The sequence below is a fragment of the Aegilops tauschii genome, chromosome 3 (assembly GCF_002575655.3).
Source record: "Aegilops tauschii subsp. strangulata cultivar AL8/78 chromosome 3, Aet v6.0, whole genome shotgun sequence".
Taxonomy (NCBI): Eukaryota; Viridiplantae; Streptophyta; class Magnoliopsida; order Poales; family Poaceae; genus Aegilops; species Aegilops tauschii.
In genome coordinates this window covers 546,278,625-546,290,875 of record NC_053037.3, presented here as the reverse complement: position 1 = coordinate 546,290,875, position 12,251 = coordinate 546,278,625, and positions in this window count along the sequence as shown.

Here is a 12,251-nt window from a genome sequence, read left to right as displayed (position 1 = left end):
ATTTCTCGTTTGGGTATGTCGCATTGACATGGCAATGTTATTGAGGCCAAAGTTGTGGCTTACATTAAATTCTTCCATTAAAGTGGTGGCATCATTCACACTACTAGCAAAAGGCTAATTAGTGGCGCATCTGTTTTAGCCATTAATGGCGCACTACAGGTGCGCCACTATCATCACGCCACTAGTAACTAATACTAATGGCGCATCCCTGGTGCGCCATTAGTATACCAGACAATAGTGGCGCACCAGGGAGTGCACCATTAGTATGTCAAACGGTGCGCCATTACTGTGCCTCTCAGGGGGCCATATTTACCTTCTGCTCTGGGTTACTAATGACGCATTACTAGATAGTGCGCCACTAGTGTGTTTATTGCAGTGCGCCACTAAAGTGCAGTGTGGTGCGCCACTAGTATGAATATTAGGAATTATTTTTTTTTCTTTTCTTATATTTGCACGGGTTACAAAATATATTACTGCACAGAATATAGACAGTACAACATATAAACATCAGATTTATCGAATACAATAGAAGATTAGTCTCCGAATACAATTCATCATATTAGTCTCCGAATTCAAAAGACTGAACAAAGTTAGAACATTACAAGTCTCGAGACCGCGAGTAGCGAGTTTGTCTTCACATTACAAGTCGATATCGATCATCTAAACTACCATCACATAGAAGAGAGCTGCGGTCATCACGATTAGCATCATCGCGATGAAGCTGGTCTTCATCCGGTTCCTCCTCCGCTCCCTCCTCTCTCCCGCTAGATAGCGCGCGTATCTAGCTTCCGCCTCCGCCCTAGTGGTGTACCCTTTGTAACTGTTACCGCTGAAATGGTGAACCTGTCTCCGACACTCCTCCCAGTCGTCGTAGACTCCGGGAACCTTACCCTTGTACACGACATACGACGGCATCTCTATGCACTAGCCAAACAAAACGTTAGTAGCAATTCACAGACAATACATAGGCAATATATAAGTATGCAACAAAAGGATGAGAAGAGAAAAGCAACACATTAATAGCATGATTCATGGTCCTACTAATAAATAGCATCGATTACATATAAGTTGAACGACTGTCCAAACCAAAGAGACATACAAGTTCATTAAAGTTTAATTACAACATGAGCTAATCGATATTTCAGAACTACATAGCATCACTACTTTCGACTCAACTTAGGGACCGGAGCATGGATGAAGCCGCCGTCTGTCGTGATGGTCATGAAATCGCGGGCGTTGTCAGCCTGCATTTGTAGCGTTGTTTCTATCTCACTGTTGTACGATTGATATCTGAGGTAGAACTGCCCCGAGGTACGAAGGACATCTTGATGGATGATTTCCGCAAACTCCGACTGGATGCGAAAGAATTCTTGTCTGATGTCCGCGTCCTGGATTGCCGACAAGCGTGCGGCCCAATCTTTGAGATTATTTGGTAGCAGAAGGTGATTATGGTCCCGTACGATCGCCCGCATGTGATGGAGGGCGTAGTAGGCATCCTTCTGACCGCCAGGCGGCTGCTTGACGCAGGGGAACGTCGTATTGTGGGTGAACACGTGCTTGTCGTACCTACGAATTGGCCTGCTGTAGGTGCCTCCAGATCTGGCGTAGCCGGGGAGAACATCATCAAGAACTTTCTTGATATTTGTGTAGTCTTTCTTCGACTGACGGTCCGAGTCGAAATACGTGGCCATGGAATATTTCGGGCTTAAGAGGATGAGTGTGCAATGTGTGTCACTGCACAAAACACAGAATGTTAGAAAAAAACGATCGAAATCTAAGAAATCATATGTTACGGGGCGGTGAGGGGATGACTTACTCGGGAAAGTAAGGCACGAGGAAGTTATCCTTATCTGGGTTTGCCAGAATGGCGCCTTCGAGGTATGAACTCGCGACTTGCCGGTCCCTAGCGCTGCCCATGATCTTGGCACGCATGTAGAATGGGTCGACTATAACGATGTCCGGGGTCTTGTCTCTAATGCTCTGCATCTCCATACTCAGCGAAAATAGCCGAACGAAGGTGTAGTGCAGCGGATGAAGGTTAAACATAGCGAAGATGTCATCAAACCGCAGGACGATCATACCCCCGATGGCGCTATCCACAAAGCCCTTGCCCTCTGGCACCTTGGCCATGAAAACCGGGTATGCCACATCATTCTCGGAGAGACACCGCTTCTCCAAAGAAAGAACACTGTCATGCAGACTCCGCATAGCACCGGTTGCAGCATTGAGCAGATTAGTCGGTAGCATCGGCCTACCCGCCACATGCACCCTCCTCGAGATATCCTTAGGTGAAGGTGGCCCGTCCTGAGCACGGATCGTACTCGGTGCCGGCTGGCTCGCACCCTTGTTAGTCTTTCTTTTTCGTCCCTTCTTCTTCTGCTGTAATGGGATCGAGTTCTGCTCAGAGACCGCCTTCTTGAGTGTGTTGGGGCTGATAATATTTCGCACCTCGGCTATCTGAGGCTCGGTGAAGGCGGCAGCTGGAGACGTCTCCTGAGAACTGAACGCCAGACGACGCCCGTTGCAATTGGGTTTCTCCGCGGTACCAGCTAGATCGCGATCGTCTTTTGCAGGGTTGGGTTCTTGAGAAGGAGGCCCCAAGAATTCGTCACCGTACCCATGTTTGTTGAAGTACTTATCGACGTTGGTAAATGTACCGTCGTCGTCGTCGTCGGGATCCTGTGCCATATGCATGTCCGGCATGTCCGGTAGCGTTGCGGCGGTCTTGCCATGGCTTGGTGCCGGCACGACTGGCGGTGTTGTCTGTGGAGTGGTGTCCCCCGCCCCCAAACGAATCTGGCTCTTCGGCCAAAGCAGGGGCCAGCTTAAGCAGGCGCTGAGGGTCATCACATCATCTTCGTCGGCCCCAGGGGGTCGAAACGGAGGTAACAAGTCGTCGCAGCCCCGCAGCACCCGAACCAGTTGAACCCTATACACGTTGGGTGGCATCGGATTACCGTGGAATAGGCGGTTGCCCGGTTGAACGATTCTGGCCTTGGCGACATCGATCAACTCGCCATCCACGAAGTGCAGGAGAGTGCATGGAACATCGGCGGTGCCCTGCGAAAACATGTAGGGCGTCAGGGATGCCCAGTCAAAGGCAAGGAGATGAAGTCATCGGCCGAGAGGCTTAATTAGTTACCATGATGGCGCCGAGCTCGGCTAATGTCGAGGCACCGCCAACGGCGGGCGTGCAAGTGACGGAGGGGCCGCTTGCTGCCGAGGTGCCGGCCAGCGTATTCTTCCCACACCCGGGTGCATTAAGCTGCATTGCCGGCGCCGCCGCGGGAGACACCAATGCCGCCTCCGCCGGAGACACCAATGGCGCCGCCGGCGCGTTGCGCGAGTTGCTGCCTGTGAAGCTGGGAATCGGGGGCGGCCCCTGTTGGCCGCCTGCCATCCACGCCTGCAGCCCAGAAACCAAGGTAGGTATAATGGCGGTGATCGTCGCTCCCAGTTGGTCTCGCACTTGCTCTTCGACCATCTCCGAAATCCGCGCCACTTGTGCCTTGAGTTGTTGAACCTCGCGCTCCTGGCTTTCCGAGCTGGTCTTTCTCTCCTTTCGCCCAGCGATATAGTATTCCGACCATTTCGTGGACAAGCCTTTGCCGGCCACACGACCAGCTGACGACGGCTTACTGAGCTTATCCTTGTTTTTCATTACGTTCAACGCCCTATTTAAAGGGGTGTCGAAAGGGGAGCTCTGAGACGACCCCGCGCTACTGCTTTCAGTGTCCTGCGGAAGGAACGTGAACCATTTAGAAATTTGGCTTCATTAATTAGAATGCAACCATATGGAGCTAATTACGCGGGGGTGTATTCCTTACCAGAACAAGCTCAAGCGCCTTGGTCTTCGGATCCGTGGTAAGCTCCTTGGTTACCGGGTCAATCTTGTACCGGGCCCTGACATAGTTCCTGGTCTGCTTGTCACGGTATTTCTCAAAGAGGGGCGATAGGCCTTGCTCGGCATGCTCCGCGTCCTCCTTGTCCCATATAGGTTCCGCCACTCTGTAACCGCCGGAACCGAGTTTGTGGGCCCCTAAGTTCAAGTCCCACATATCTTTCCCCCACTGACTTGATTCCACGGTTGCGTTGCTCTCGCACTTGATCTTGAACTCCCGGTAGTCATCTTCGCTGATCGAAGGATTTTTCTCCTTGATCTTCTCATAACTATCACCTTTTTCAATCATTCTCTTCACCGCGGCTCTCCAAGTAGCCAGGGCCGTGCTCATCTTCGTGAGGGCGGCACTGTTCACTTTATTCCCTGAGAGGCGTGTGTTTGCGAAGTCACCGGGGAACTTGTATCGTTCGTGCAGCTTTGTGAAGAGGAGGTTGCGCAAATTCCCTCGGTCACGATGCCTTAGGTTCTCGGTGTTGATCGAGACGGTGCTCCGGAGAATGCACCCGAGCTGTCCCGCGTACCCCTTGACTATTTCTTTGGGCGCCGTTGGATGCCCCTCGGAGGACACTTCAGTAAATTCCTCCTTGACGGTGCCGAGCACGTTCGGGCGCCGGTCCTTCCATTGCCTCTTCGGTTGGCTGCCATCTGTGCGTGCGATGCCATCTTCAGTGGTGGCATCCTCGGCGGAACCATCAGTGGTGTCATCCCCGACGCCACTAGGGGTTGTGTAATCAGGATCGGTGTCTTCCGCGGCGTCCTCATAGCGGTGAGGTTCTTCCTCCATCTCCTGGGACAGCTCCTAGAATGCCTTGCCCGAACCGCCGGCCTCATCGTTGTGGGCCATGTTTCGCTCTAAATAGGAAAAAAATTGGTCAAAAAGTTGGTTATTGTCATGGAACAAGATCTCTAAGTTGACCAAATAACCTAATTCTCGAGGAATGTCGCCAAAAAGTTGGTTATTGTCAAGGAACAATTGAGAGATGTTTGTGATATTGCCTAGGTGTTTTGGGATGGAACCTGTTAGTGTGTTGTTGCTAAGGTCCAAGTCCCTTCCTAACCCCCTTCTTCTTGTCTCCTCATTTAGGGTTTGTCGACACCGAGGCATCCTAAAAGCTAAGCTTTTATCATTTAGGGTTTGTCGACGCCGAGGCACCCTAAAAGCCTAAGCTTTCATCATTTAGGTTTTTATCGACACCGAGGCACCCTAAAAGCCAAGGTTTTATCATTTAGGGTTTGTCGACGCTGAGGCACCCTAAATGCTAAGTTAAGTTTTCATCATTTAGGGTTTATCGATGCCGAGGCACCCTAGGTTGACTGATATATATATATATAGGTATCTTCTATTAATATACCCTATCAAGAAAAGGGAAGGAGAATTCTAATACACGAAGAGACAGTAAACATATCACACTTCTATATGTATAACACAAGAGGCAGTTGATCCTACTTAATTAAGTACTAAGATACCACGGCCCATGCATTAGTCGCAAGTACCCCATATGTCCTATTTTTAGCAAAGTCATGCTAAAATTCACGGAAAATTTCAGCATGACCTTTGCTTAAAATAGGACATATGGAGTACCTGTATTTGCCGGAACGGAAGTTAATCGACATTCCATTAAACTCAAGGGCCTCTCGGGGTACCTGCAAAATCATCACGACACGATGGTCGGAGACAAAACCCAGCAAACTAGGAGAGTTACTGACGTGTTTACAGAAATTGTTTTCTGTAAAAGATGATCATCATCTTTACAAGTCTTTCTCAATGTGATCATCAGTGCATCACCTTCAGGCTAGCTCACATTATCTTGTCTAGAATTCAAGAGACCAAATTTTTTGATTATACTGAAACTTTTTAGAACAAAACTGATGTCATTCTAATAGAACATATTCCCAGTCATATACTTGGATGGCCTCATCAAGCTTATAATTCTTGTGAACCTAAATCTCATAATATAAATTATCATTAGCCGCATGCAACCTCTTTAGTTGACAACTGAAATCTACATGAGTGTGTGCACTACAGGAAGGGAACTATGCAATCAGGCCACACTTGTTATAACGCACTGTCAGCTTAAACAGGTCAACTTCCTCACCAATCTGCTATGCTGCAGGTACAGTTTAATCGTGTTGAACCAAAAAAATATTTCATCTAGTGATCAATGAATGGATAAATACTTGTACCAATCAGGGAAAAAACCTCTACTTTTTGCATATAACAAACCAAAAAAATCCTCTATTGGTCAGCGAGTGAAGAATTACAGGACTTCCTACAGTTGGAGCTATGAACATATGATCTCTTCAACAGGAGAAGAAAGTAAGAAACAAAATGAAATCAATGCGCGTTACAGAAGGGCCAAGACTGCCTAACAGTTCTGAACTCCTGCCAAAACTGAACACAACATATACCAAGGAAAATCAACACTTCTAGATTCATATCAGACTAACAGCCAACACTGCATAACAGTTCTAAACTTCTGCCAAAGCTGAACACAACATATACCAAGGAAAATCGACACTTATGAATTCATATCAGACCAAGAGCCAACACTTATGATTTGATTTGTCTGGGGCCATCTGTTTGCCACTTGTTGGACAGAACTAGCAGTGTAGTCTTTGGGTATGCTTGGACATCATAGTGTGCTGCCATATGTTTCAGTGGAAATCATAAGTTAACATCACTAAGAATGAAGACGTGCAGTATACATAAGCACTAAGAACTGAACTTGACCATAGTTCTTTGCAGCACAGTGGTAATAATCGGCACAATGCAGCGATATATATTCAGAGAAACGAAACAAGCAGCATAATAAGCACCAAGAACTGAACTTCAAGCAGTAAATCGGATCACACGCGTAGGCAGAGAGAGGGGGAGAAGAGAGGAGTGGTTGTGTAGACCGAAGATCTCCCTAAGATGGCCCTCGATGACGTTGCGGGGGAGGCGGCTGACGAGGAGGACGAGCAACAACTCGTCGGGGACCGGAGCAGGGGAGGGCTTCCTCGCGGGCGGAGGAGGGGGAGGCGAGGGTTTCTTGGGCGGCGGCGGCGGCGAGCGGCCCCTCCGCGCGGTGGACGAGCTGCGAGGAAACAGAGCAAGCAATCAGAAATGGGGCGAAGGGGGAGGCGAAGGGGGCAGCTCCAGCGGCGCAGCTGGGTCACCTGCGGCGGTCGGAGGAGGCCCTCGCTCGGCCGATTCCGTTCGGGGGAACCGAGCAAGGAGACAGGGGAGGGTGCGGGGGGTCGTCGGCGGCGGTGGAGCGGGGGAGGGTGCGGGGCGGCGGCGGCGGTGGAGCGGGGGAGGGTGCGGGGGGTCGGCGGCGGCGAGGGGGATCGAGATGGAGGGGGTTCTGGCGCGGGGGGCGAGGGGGAAAGGGATAGAGGGGGGGAAGGTTAGCAATGGCGCACCTCCCAGGGGTGCGCCATAAGTACATCCATAGCAATGGCGCACCACCGAGGGGTGCGCCATTAGTAAAAAAATTTATTATTATTTTTTGTTGCGTCTAATAATTCTTTAGAAAATGACAATCAAATTTGAAAACATTTATGAATGTGAAAAAATATCATCAAATTTGTTATTTGAAAATATTTATGAATATGAAAAAATATCATCAAATTTGTTATTTGAAAATATCATCAAATTTGTTATTTGAAAATATTTGAAAAAATATCATAAAAATTGGTATACCAATGGCGCACCTCCTAGGGGTGCGCCATAAGTACATTGATAGCAACTTTTTTTAAAATATCATAAATAGTAACTTTATTATTATTTTTAGTTGCATCTAATAATTTTTTAGAAAATGACAATCAAATTTGAAAACATTTATGAATGTGAAAAAATATCATCAAATTTGTTATTTTAAAATATTTATGAATATGAAAAAATATCATCAAATTTGTTATTTAAAAATATCATCAATATTTTTTTTGGATTTTTAGTTGCATTCATTTGTGAATTGGTAAAACATTTATGAATATGAAAAAATATCATCAAATTTGAAAAAATATCATGAATTCAAAAAGTGCCCATGAAATTTAAAAATATTCATGAGTTCAAAAAATATTAACAAATTCAATACTTTTTTGTGAGTTAGAAATTCAATACCATAATAAACATAAATAAATATTCATGAGGACTAGAACAGAAGAAATATCATTTCAATATGTCGAAATACAATCGAGAAACGAAGACTACGATTTAAATACAATCGATCTTAGCTAGCTATCTTTTCACAATCTTCTTGCCCTTCTTTTTCGCAAATGGAGTTTTTCTGTTGAACGGACGTCCTTTAGGTAGGGTGGTCCTGCTTCTTCTTGTGGTGTATGGTACTTCATCGTCGTCGTCATGTTCCATCTTCGGGTCGCTGTACTTGTCGAAGTCTTGCTCATTGGCGACTCCATCCATTCCGATGATCTTCCTTTTGCCTCTCCTCACGACAACACGACTGGGCTTTGACGGGTCGGTAATGAAGAAGCATTGGTCCACTTGGGAAGCCAGTACCCATGGCTCATTTTTCGCGGTGACGTTTGCGCCCGCGGTCTTGGATCTGGCTTCGGGTATAACCATGGTGGTGAAATACCGGTCTTATTTTAGGACGCTCTTGGCCCATCTGACACGGAACATCGGGACCTTCTCTCCAGCGTAGCTCAGCTCCCAGATCTCCTTGATCCTTCCGTAGTATCTGTCCTTGTCGTTACCGGTGTAGGATTCCATCGTTACCCTGGAGTTCTGATAACCATCGCTCTTCATGTCCTTTCCCTCGGTGTAGAATGTGTAGCCGTTGATATCGTACGCCTCATAGGTCATCAGATTGTGCTCGGCGCCCTGTGACAAGGCGAATATGAGTTTTTCTTCCGCGGAAGAATCCTCATGTAAAGGGTACGACAGAAGCTTCTCCTTGAACCAACGCGTGAAACATGAGTTGTGCTCTTTGATTATATCTCCGTCCGTCCTCTGTTGGCCTTGGTCATGTACGTCTTCTCAATAAAGGTTTTGTGCACTACCACCCAAGGATCGACCACGTCTATGTGTTGTAGCGCGACTAGGTTTGCTCTTTCAAAGTCGGCGAGTCGACCCTCGAAGTCGACATGCATTTCGCGGCGACCATCACGGTGACCCCATCCAGCGAGCCTGCCGAGGTGCCTGTTGACGGGCAGACCAACGGGGTTCTTGATGCCTAGATAATTCGTGCAGTAGGAGATGCACTCTTCGGTCAGAAAGCCCCTGGCTATGCTTCCCTCTGGACGTGACATGTTGCGGACGTATCCTTTGATGACACCATTCATCCTTTCGAACGGCATCATGCTGTGCAGGAACGTCGGCCCGAGTTGGATGATATCCTCCATGATATGGACCAGCAGATGCACCATAACATCAAAGAATGCGGGCGGGAAGTACATCTCAAGCTCGCATAGTATCACCACGATCTCTTCCTGTAGCCTTCTGAGTTGCCTCGCGCCAACCGACTTCCGAGAGATGACGTCGAAAAAGTTGCATAGGCCAAATAGCGTTTCACGGACATGCGCGTCCATGATCCCACGGATTGCAACTGGAAGTATCTGCGTCATCAGCACGTGACAGTCGTGAGACTTCATCCCACTGAACTTCTGCTTCGCTGAGTCTAGGTATCTTCTTATCTTCCCCGCGTAACCGTAAGGAAGTTTTACTCCTACGAGGCAGGTGAAAAACTGCTCGATCTCCTCCTGACTTAGAGTGAAGCACGCGGGAGGGTAGTCATTTTCGGTCTTCTTGGCCTTTTTGCCTTTGCGACGACTTTCCGTGTCCTGCTTCGCCTCATCATCATCATCATTAGCGTGAAGCTCCTCCCTGATGCCCATTGATTTCAAGTCTGCCCTTGCTTTCGGCCCATCTTTGGTCCTCTCTGGCATGTTGAGCAGGGTACCAAGCAGACTCTCGCACACGTTCTTCGTGATATGCATGACATCAAGGCTGTGAGGCACACGGTGGATCTTCCAGTACGGCAAGTCCCAGAAAACAGACCTCGTTTTCCATACCTTCAGCAGCGGCTCTGGCGCCTTTCGCTTCTTTCCCGGCTCTGGCGCCTTTTGCTTCTTTCCCGGCAGTGGGCAATCTTTCCAATTTTTCAACAGCTCGTCTATTTCCTCGCCGCTCCTCGTACGCGGGCGTCTTCGGGGTTCGGTTTCACCATCGAACAGATCCTTGCGTTTTCTCCATGAGTCATCGTCGCGAAGCCACCTTCGATGTCCCATGAACACGGTTTTCGAAGACCAGGGATCTCTATCTAGCTGGCAATACGTTGTGTCATCCATGCACCTGACGCATCCAGAAAATCACAGGCCAGGTGCTATGTGTGCTTCTCTGGCTGCCAAACGGATTGACTCCATCGGTGCTCGCGCTCAGCACGATGTTCCTTGGATAGTCCCCAAATTTTGGGTGTTCGAAGTTCAACGCTTGCCACTGGCTCGCATCCTTAGGGTGACTCAGCATCTTGTCTTTTTTATTTATCTCCGGATCATTTCTGTCATCTTCTCGCTTCTTCTCCTCCCTATCCGCGTGCCAACGCAGGAGCTTTGCTAGCTTAGGGTCCGCGAAATACCGCTGCAGACGAGTAGTGATTGGAAAGTACCACACCACTTTTCGAGGAGCTTTCTTCCTCTTCTTGTATCGAGTGACGCCGCACACCAGACATATGGTAGACTCCGCGTGCTCGTCCCGATAAATGATGCAATTGTTCATGCACACATGGTATTTCACGTGCGGTAAATCCAGAGGACACACGATTTTCTTCGCCTCCTCGAAACTGGTCGGGCACTTGTTCCCCTTGGGAAGACGTTCGTGCCAGAATGACATGTTCTCGTCGAAGCATGCGTCGGTCATTTTGTGTATTACCTTCATCTCCAGAGCCATGAGCGTTACTTTCAGGCGGGTATCCTCGGGCCTGCATCCTTCATACAATGGAGTAACCGCGTCTATCTCCAGTTGATCCAGCTTGGCTTTCTCTCGGGTGGCAGCTCTTGCGTTATCCGTCTGCTTGAGAAGCAGCTCTTGAATATGAGGGTCCTGCACCCAGCCCATCGATGGTCCATCGTCGTCTGCTCCGGCATCTTCATCTTCATGATCATGCCCTTCGTCTTGATCTTCCTCATCATCATGTCCGGCATCTTCTACATGATGACTGTGTACTGCATCACCGTCGTGATCATGTCCTGGAGATTCTTCGTCTTCTCGCCCGCCCTCGCCGCGGTGGTTGTCTTGCTGCCCTTCCTCATTTGTTGCCCGGCCCCCATGGACGACTTCATAGTCATCTTCATCACCTTGCCACCGATAGCCATCCATGAAATCACGCAAGAGCAGGTGGTCCCGCACCTGTCCGGAATCCGGATCCGTAATAAGGCTCTTCAGCTTGCATCTTCGACAGGGACATCTTATCTCCGTCTCGTTCTTTTGAAGCATCTCGGCCTTCGCGGAGCTCAAAAACCTATTCACGATGCCTTCGGTCATCGTGCGGACCATGGTCGCCTGCGGGGTAGAGCAAAACGATATTTTAGAACCAAGAAAAAATTTGGCATGACTTTGCCTAAAAATAGGACCAAAAAGAATGCATAGTGCCAAATTCTTGCCGAAACGGAAATGAATCAACATTCCGGCAAAATATTGGCAACTATCGCATTTCAAATACCGGTACCTGCAAACACAAACATATGCAACACCACAAACATACGTAGATCTAGGCCATAAAAAGTGCATGTGCCCGATGTTGGAGGGAGAGAAAAGTAGATCTACAACATAAAGAAAGCTTTCCCCTTACTTACCTATCAAAAAAGGTAATTTAACCATTTAATTTGGGTGAATCTATGATGCAAATGAGGTGAGGAGGAGGAGGCAGCCAAGACAAGCTTGGAGGAGGAGGTGGAGAGAATGAAGTGGGGAAAGTGAGTGTGGTAGGTGGCTGTCCAAAATATCTAGCTGCTCTCAGGTTACCAATGGCGCACCACATAATAATGCGCCATTAGTAACCCTGGTTACTAATGGCGCACCTGTTACGTGGTGCGCCATTACTAGTTTTGCAAAAAAAAATATAATTGTTAGTAGTGGCGCACCTTGGCTGTGGTGCGCCATTACTAGTTTGAACTAGTAATGGCGCACTGTACCCTGGTCGCCATTACTAGTTTAAAAAAAAGTAAAAAAATTGTTAGTACTGGCGCACAGAGTGTGTGGTGCGCCATTACTAGTTAAAACTAGTAATGGCGCACTTCGCCTTGGTGCGCCATTAATAGTTTTGGAAAAATAAAAAAAATTGTTAGTAATGACGCACCGTGTGTGTGGTGCGTCATTACTAATGAGGACACTAATGGCGCACATGTATCT